This window comes from Pinus tabuliformis, chromosome X (genome assembly GCF_031772625.1).
Source record: "Pinus tabuliformis cultivar Carrire ecotype Pingquan chromosome X, CPIR1, whole genome shotgun sequence".
NCBI lineage: Eukaryota > Viridiplantae > Streptophyta > Pinopsida > Pinales > Pinaceae > Pinus > Pinus tabuliformis.
In genome coordinates this window covers 1003838941-1003846724 of record NC_142308.1, presented here as the reverse complement: position 1 = coordinate 1003846724, position 7784 = coordinate 1003838941, and positions in this window count along the sequence as shown.

The following is a 7784-nucleotide window of genomic DNA, read 5'->3' as shown; positions in this document are numbered from 1 at the left end:
ATAGAGGGAGAGAGAGATATATATGGAGGCGAGAGAGAGGGAAAAGAGAGAGATAGAGAGTGGGAGTGATATATATATATATATATATATATATATATATATATATATATATAGAGAGAGAGAGAGAGAGAGAGAGAGAGAGAGAGAGAGAGAGAGAGAGAGAGAGAGAGAGAGAGATAACATGTGTGTTTGGGGGGTGAGATAGAGAGGAAAAAAGGAGAGATGAATGGATATATAGATATAGATGGAATGTAGAGAAAGGAAGTAAGAGATAGACATAGGGAGGGAAGGAGAAACAGAGAAAAAGAGAGAGATATGGGAGAAAGAAGTAGGGGAGAGACAATGTTATTCATTGAAATAAATGCATTGATTTTAATGTAAATGCTGATTCATAATCCTATTTGATTAATTACACTAGATGCACTGATTTCGATGCAAATGTTGAGTTCTAGTCCTATTTAATTGGTTATACTAGATGCATTGATTTTAATGTAGATGATTTCAAATCCTATTTGATTTATTGCACTAGTTGCATTGATTTCATTGTAGATGTTGACTTTTAATTCTATTTGAATGCCTACATTAGATGCATTAATTTTAGTAGATGTCGATTTCCAATTTAATGTAACTAAATGAATTACGTACATTAATTTCAAATTAATTAGACTAGTAGTGTGCATGATTTCAATATAAGCACAAAAAAATTATTGAGGACGTGCATTGATTTTTGTATTACAATAATTCAACCAAAAATAAAATACTTGAATTCTCATCTTAAATAAAACCTTAACTTAGCTGAAATGTTTGCTTCTTGAAAGTGTAAAATATTTGTAGTTGAGTACAATATTATTAATCCCTTTTTCCGTCATTCAATATTGTTAGTCACTTTATATTCAAGCGGTGTAATAGAAAAGATCTACTATTGAATCTTACTTGGGGCTTAACACTCAATAAGTCACAATGGTTGATTTTGGAGAAAGCTACTATTAAAATTAGGGAGCAAGAGAGACAAGATATGATGCTCACTACAATAGGTTGAGTTGAATATTTGATTGCTCTATGATTTCAACCACCATTTTCATATGATCGATATGAAAAGATGGCAAAACTAACACGTCACAAAAAGAATACTAGAAAAAAATTAGTTTGAGATTTCTTACAATGAAAACTATTTGATATTATCTACATTTATTCACATTTTGTATCATTGTCGCTTTGTATTCATTATTTATATTTCATTATTTTTCACCATTCCATGTTTTTATCATCTTAGGTAACTCAACAAATTTAAAATTAAAATGGACAAATTAATCTTTGAGATATTTAGCATATTTAAATTATTAGAATAATAATATGTTCAACAATTTTTGCATCGCTGCACACAAGTGAAACCATCGTAAATCTATTTTAACCCTACCTGTCGAGAGGGCTTAATTTCTTGAGGTGCAAACCTTTCCTCAAATTCTGAACTCCTCAAATTCTAAACTCAAAATTTGATCCCTCAATGCTTGATATATTTGAGTTTAAGATAAATCTAATTAGCATTAATTACAAGTAAATATTATCTTTTTGTCTTATATTAATTGATAATCATGTATTGTTTAATATTAAATTATTTAATATTGTTTTCATAATTAATAAATTTTAAATATAATAAATTAGAAAACAATAATTTTGAATTATATATAAAAATAAAATTTTCCTTTTTTAATATTTTTCTATGAGATATTACCGCATATAAAAATGAAATAAAAAATCGTGGAAATGTTGTAATTATTATGGTAAAGGGATGCGAAGGAGGCACCATGGAACTAGTTCATTTTTAATTTTTAATTTTTTGTCTTTAATGAAAAGATTAATGTTAAATGTGATGTAACTTTAATACCAGGCAATACATTTAAGTGTATTTTATATTTGACTTGTTAATTAATCTTGCCCGTTGAATCTGGCAACAAATAAATCCCATGCTATTGGGTCATAAATGCGGTTTAAGAGTGCTATGATGGGACCTCAAGTCGGCCAGCAATCGCCCTACATCTTCACCATACATGCATGGCATGTAACGGGACGGCAGCCCTCTGGCCAGGAAATGACTCCAGCCTCCACCAGAAAATACTGACGTGACCACTGGATATTTCAGCAACGTCGAGGAACGGACAGGCCCATTTATTTTCTGGCAAGTGTACAGCTCCAAAGATTTCTTCGCAGATATGCCTTCAATGCTATCTCCGTGCCCAAAATTCAAATGCTTCTTCCGCGCCAAGAATTTCACAACAGACGGGTGGATGCCCAAAAATTCAAATGCTTCTTTCGTGCCAAGAATTTCAGAACAGAATGGTGGGTTAGGACAATCTTGAAATGAACTCATGGCGCACGGCAGACTACGCTTGTTGCAAATGCCAAACACACGACAGAAACTCCTTGGCATCACGCTATCTTCCACCAATGCTCTATTTTCCGCTCTCCAGACGTTTAACACTTCTCTGCACCACAGTTGCGTGATACTATTGTTACTTCAGAGGACTCCTCCACACCAACGGGACTACAATAATTTGCAACACACGCTCTTTTTGAGTTCGCGTTAATGCAGGGCAGATTGCAGCATCTTTAGAACTATAATCTCAGTGACGGCCTCAATGAATTGAGCTTACGGTAGCAACTTTATATTCTCCTACTGTGATGGAAGAGGGGGTAACTGGTTATTTATTCCATGGGAGTGGCTGGTTGCGCACTGGATTCCAATTAATACATGTAGCTATATTTTGAGTGTTTCATTATAGTAGCTATATTTTGAGCATTTCATTATGTAGTGATATGTGTATAATAAGAGTTAGAGCCATAGAGTGTAAGAGTTGTATCTGTTTACGGTTAGAGAAATCGAGTTTGTTATCTCGACCTGTAAGTAAATACATTGTTCTCACTTAGACCATCAACTGAGATTGGTATGGGATTTTACAGCGACGATAGACAGAATAATACGGTCCTAGAATGAAGAAAGCTGCAAGAACTTGCATCTCTTCCAAGTCCTGACATTGTCATTTTATCCCTATGGTTTGATCCATGTGTAATTGAAACTGTAACAACTATTTGTAAAAGATACTTCAAAAATTCTATTTTGATACTTGGAGAATGGAATAATGGCACGGTATCATTCACTACTTTAATGTTAATTTGACCTGGCTATAACTATAGTCTCTATGTTAACTTTATGTTTGTAACTATAGTATCTATGTTAACTTTATGTTTATTGGATGCGATGCATAATATGAATGACTATGATTTTTATAATTTTCTTTTTACTGAAATGCACACCGTCAAGCTAAAAAAATTTATTGATATTTTAGATGATATTTTGATGGTGGAATATAAATATGTTATTGTTACTAGTGCACTTGCTTACTGTTAGCATGATAAGTATTAAAATTTTTATTTTACTATACACGTTATGATTGCCTAATTTAAAAAATATTATAAATAAATTATTATCAAAATTATATATAATTTTTTTATTAAGTAAATTTTTAATAGGTAAATAGTTTATGTGATAATACTATAGATAATTATTATGATTTATCAATATTATTTAGTTTTTTAATTAGGTAAATTTTTAATAGGTAAATAGTTTATGTAATAATACTATGGATAATTATTATGATTTATCAATATTATGTAAGCAATGTAAAATATGTTGATATGATTATTTTTTAAATTAAGTTAATTTCTATATATACTATTATGAATATTTCAATATATTTCATAATAAAATCTCTACCACTTAATACCACTTATTTCATAATATAAATACTTGGTAAAGTTTTTACTTTTAATTATATCACTTAAAGACGTTTTTGGTACGGCTTAATCAACCAAAACACTCAATTAGGCCTCTGGTTTTAGATAATAATAGATTATTAATTATGAGGCAAATAATGCTAAAGCTTATGTTGTTCTGGTTTGTTTTAGCACATCAATATCTTCACCCTTTTTGGTCATTTCAAAAAATTGAGGAGCGAGGATGAGGCTTTCTAGCTTGACTAGATTTCTATGCACGCTCATGCATGCCATACTTGCTATCAGCATCACCAATAATCCTCACATGAACATGATTCATCCTTGAAATGATGGAAACAGTTAGCATCCCTTACAATTATTTCTCTCGATAATCTTGGAGATGAATTTAGTGGCATTGTGGTAGTCACCACAGACTCGAAGGTTTTTCATGATCCTGATAGGGTTACCAGGGCTTACGTTTATAAGGCCAAAAGCTATGGCTAGCTTTTCACTATGACTATGCAACATGTCTTCCTTTACCTCTTCCTCCACATCATGCAATACAAAATTTGTGTTCGGGACATACCCTGCTTCCTCCATCTTCTTAGCTAAGTTGTTCAACATTGCACATATTTTCTCAGATTGAGGGTGTGACTTGTCTCCCACAATGAATGCACGGACTTTGTTTTTACCTCAACCAAGCTGGAACCTGGCATCTTTTTAATGCCTCGGTCTTTCATTAGTGTCCTCATCTTTAAAACATTATCCCACCTGCCAGCTGTAGCATAAATATTTGATAAGAGTACATAATATCCATCTTTTTCAAGCTCTAGTTCAGAGAGGCAACCATGCATGCATAATGTTGCACTTTAGATGTGATGTAGTAATCTCGATTCATGCAATAAAAGTATTCCCAACCCTCTTCTAGTAACCTTGCATGACTACAAGCAGATAAAACACAAATGAATGTGATGGAGTCTGGGTTGATATGTGTTTGTTGCATTTTGGGAAAAATACCAAGAGCATATTCACTTTGCCCATGCATACCATATCCTGCTATCATTGTATTCCATGAAACAACATCTCTTGATGTTGGTAATTGTTCCCTAGTTGTCCTATTATCAATACTCTGTTGCTAATTCGCTACTTTTAACTGTATGGCTAGTATAAGCCTTACAAACTGGCCTAGCAAAGTCACAAACTTGAAATACATCATAATATTAAGCATTTTTTTTATCATGCCCAAAGTGGGCAGTCTTTTTGCTTCCTACAACTGATGACACCATGGATGGGTATGTTCTCCTGAAATGCTCAGAATGTTGTTCCACAAAGTATTCTTCCTTTGTTGCTACTTCCTCTTGTCCAAAGGAACCAATGAAGATTGCTAGTGAGGCACAAGGGACCTCAGATCTGCAAACCTAGGATGTTTCTCCAGCTCCAAATGTCGAACTCTCTCCTAGAATTCTTGTATTAAGTCTTCTTGATCTTGCTATTTCTACCTAATGCTCTTTTCCCCTACTTCCACAAGGATTATTTTCTTTTTATGCTTTTCCAGCTGGGTATCCATCCTAAGCATTTGTTTTCTTGTTGGTTTTACTTCTTTTTTCATAATTATCCTCCCAATCCGTTCTCTATGTCTCCATTCTCCCCATCACTTGTGCTAGAATTTGTTGATTGTTGTCACAAAGGCACTCACAACATCTAATTGAATAAAAATGTGGTCTTGATGATTTTCCTTTTTGCTTGATCCAAAGTATATAATTTGAGTATTAGCCTAGAATTCTTTTATCATATCATAATGTGAAAAACAAGTATACCCATACAAGATCTCATGGAAGTAGCTATTCAGACTTTGTAAACACTTGAAGGACCAGCCCAAGGGAGAGTAGCCCTAGGTTATATTGTATTGTCTAAGAAAACATCCCTCTCTGAAAAAATCCACAAGGGAATATGCCTAAAGTTCCCTAGGAATTTCTTGAATCTTGTGAACAAGAAGGCATAGAATTAACAAATAGAGTGATTGAGCTTGAAGCTTGAGGTCGAAATCAAAATTGCAACCAAGTCCTGCATTCCCTGCTCCTAAAGTTAAGCTTTCAGGTTCTCACAGTGAATCCCCACTAAAAATGTTCCAAATCCAACCTTCCAACTAGAACCAGACCTTCCAACTGGAAAAGAAAAGATCAGCATTGTAAGTCTCTGATCTCTCATACTAAACCAGAATTGAAACTTCCAGATGTCCATCAAAAGGTGAAGAATAATCCTACATGCTTTGTGTCATCCCATCTGGACATTTTAATAGGGATAATAAAGAGTGTCTCTTGTCAGAAAAAATTAATGATACAACATGCCACCCTTATGTCCTATGCAAATCCTTGTTGTAATTGAATTGCCACTTGTCAGCATTTCGATTGTGACAATTCAATAATAAGAGTGGGTAAAAATCTTGGGGCATTATCCCACCCATTTTTCCAAATTTGACCAAAAGGAAAGGAGAAGGCCTTATTGGCTATCAGATCTGTTGGTTGATTGAAATTTGAGTCCTCTCAGGGCATGAAGAAATTTGACTTCCTCAAGTCCTTTTAACAATTTGAGTGAAACATAGCAATCTATTAAGACGGGGGTTTTTAGGGAGAGTTTTAAAGACCATATAATGAATGAATATGATTGAATCTCCAAACATTGTCATATTTTTTATGTGTTGGTTCATCAGAATCTAGACTCATCCAGAGAGCCAAATATGGGCATGATTATTTGATGTATCTCCATTTAATGAGGCATATGACGTTTCATTGATCCGGATTTAAACAAGAACGCAACAAATTACAGAGATAACCATAAACACAGATATGCAGTGGAAATAATACTTCATTTCATTAATGTAAAATACTGAAATATGCTTACAAACAGTAATGGAAATAAACTAGCTAGGGCGATGGTAGCTTATCTCTGAGAAGAGATGTGGCGGCTACATGCCTCTGAACTGTGTTACAATGAGGCTCGAAGGCCTATTTATTGTTGAGAAACAATGGAAAACCCTTAACATCCCAAAACCTAACCCTAGAAGATGAAACGCCAAATTGTGGGCCCCGTTTGGGTAAATTGGTACATCAATTTCCCGGGGTTGTAACTTTGGCATACGATCTCCGTTTGACGCGTACAATAGCTCGTTAGAAAGATCTATCTGAGCACTACCACTTTGGGAAGGGAAACATCAGTCCATGGACCCATGTTGCCCTCAGATTTCCCAAAAAACGTCGTTTAGGCCTTCAAAACGGCTCGAGAAGTTCAGGACCTGAAAAACTGCTAAAAATAGTAAATTGTGCTACAATTTAGGAAACTGAAAAAACTGAAAGAGATAGTTGTGGGGGTCCAAATGGGATAGGTGGGTGGCCACCAACATCCACCTGGATCATTCCTCCCCCCTTATGAAGCAATGGTCCCCATTGCGTTGAGTTCCTCCCTGAGATGAGGAAGCTTCTGCTGAGCTGGGTCACTGCTGAGCTGTTCTGCAATCTCTGATATGTCTAGAAATGGTGGGAAGCATGGTCAACAACGATCCACATTGAACACTCGGTGCAAGCGAAGGAATGGAGGAATGTTGTGCTTCAAAGCATTGTTGCCTGTAGCCTTGGTACTGGTGTAAGGACCATGTTGGAGTGGTCTGAGCTTCTAATGGGCTCTTGTAAGGCGTTCTTTCTGCAGATATAGCCAAACTTTGTCGCCCACCCGAAACTTGTGTGGTACCCCTGTGGGTGAGGAGAAGTTGTTCCTGTTTTCTGTCATGACCGTATTCCTTTGCTGCTACTGCTACGTGGAGGAACCCTTTGCGAGGGTCATGGATGTAGCAATGATCTTCCCCTTACTTTCGGAGCGAACCAGACAGAAAATGAATTTCCTAGTCTCGGAGATGAGCTTGCTGCCTTTCTTAGCAGTGATCAAAGAGGTGGCGGTAGGTGGGGCTACCTCTGGTATCCTGTATAATGAATCATCCAAAGAAATAATAACAGCGCGAG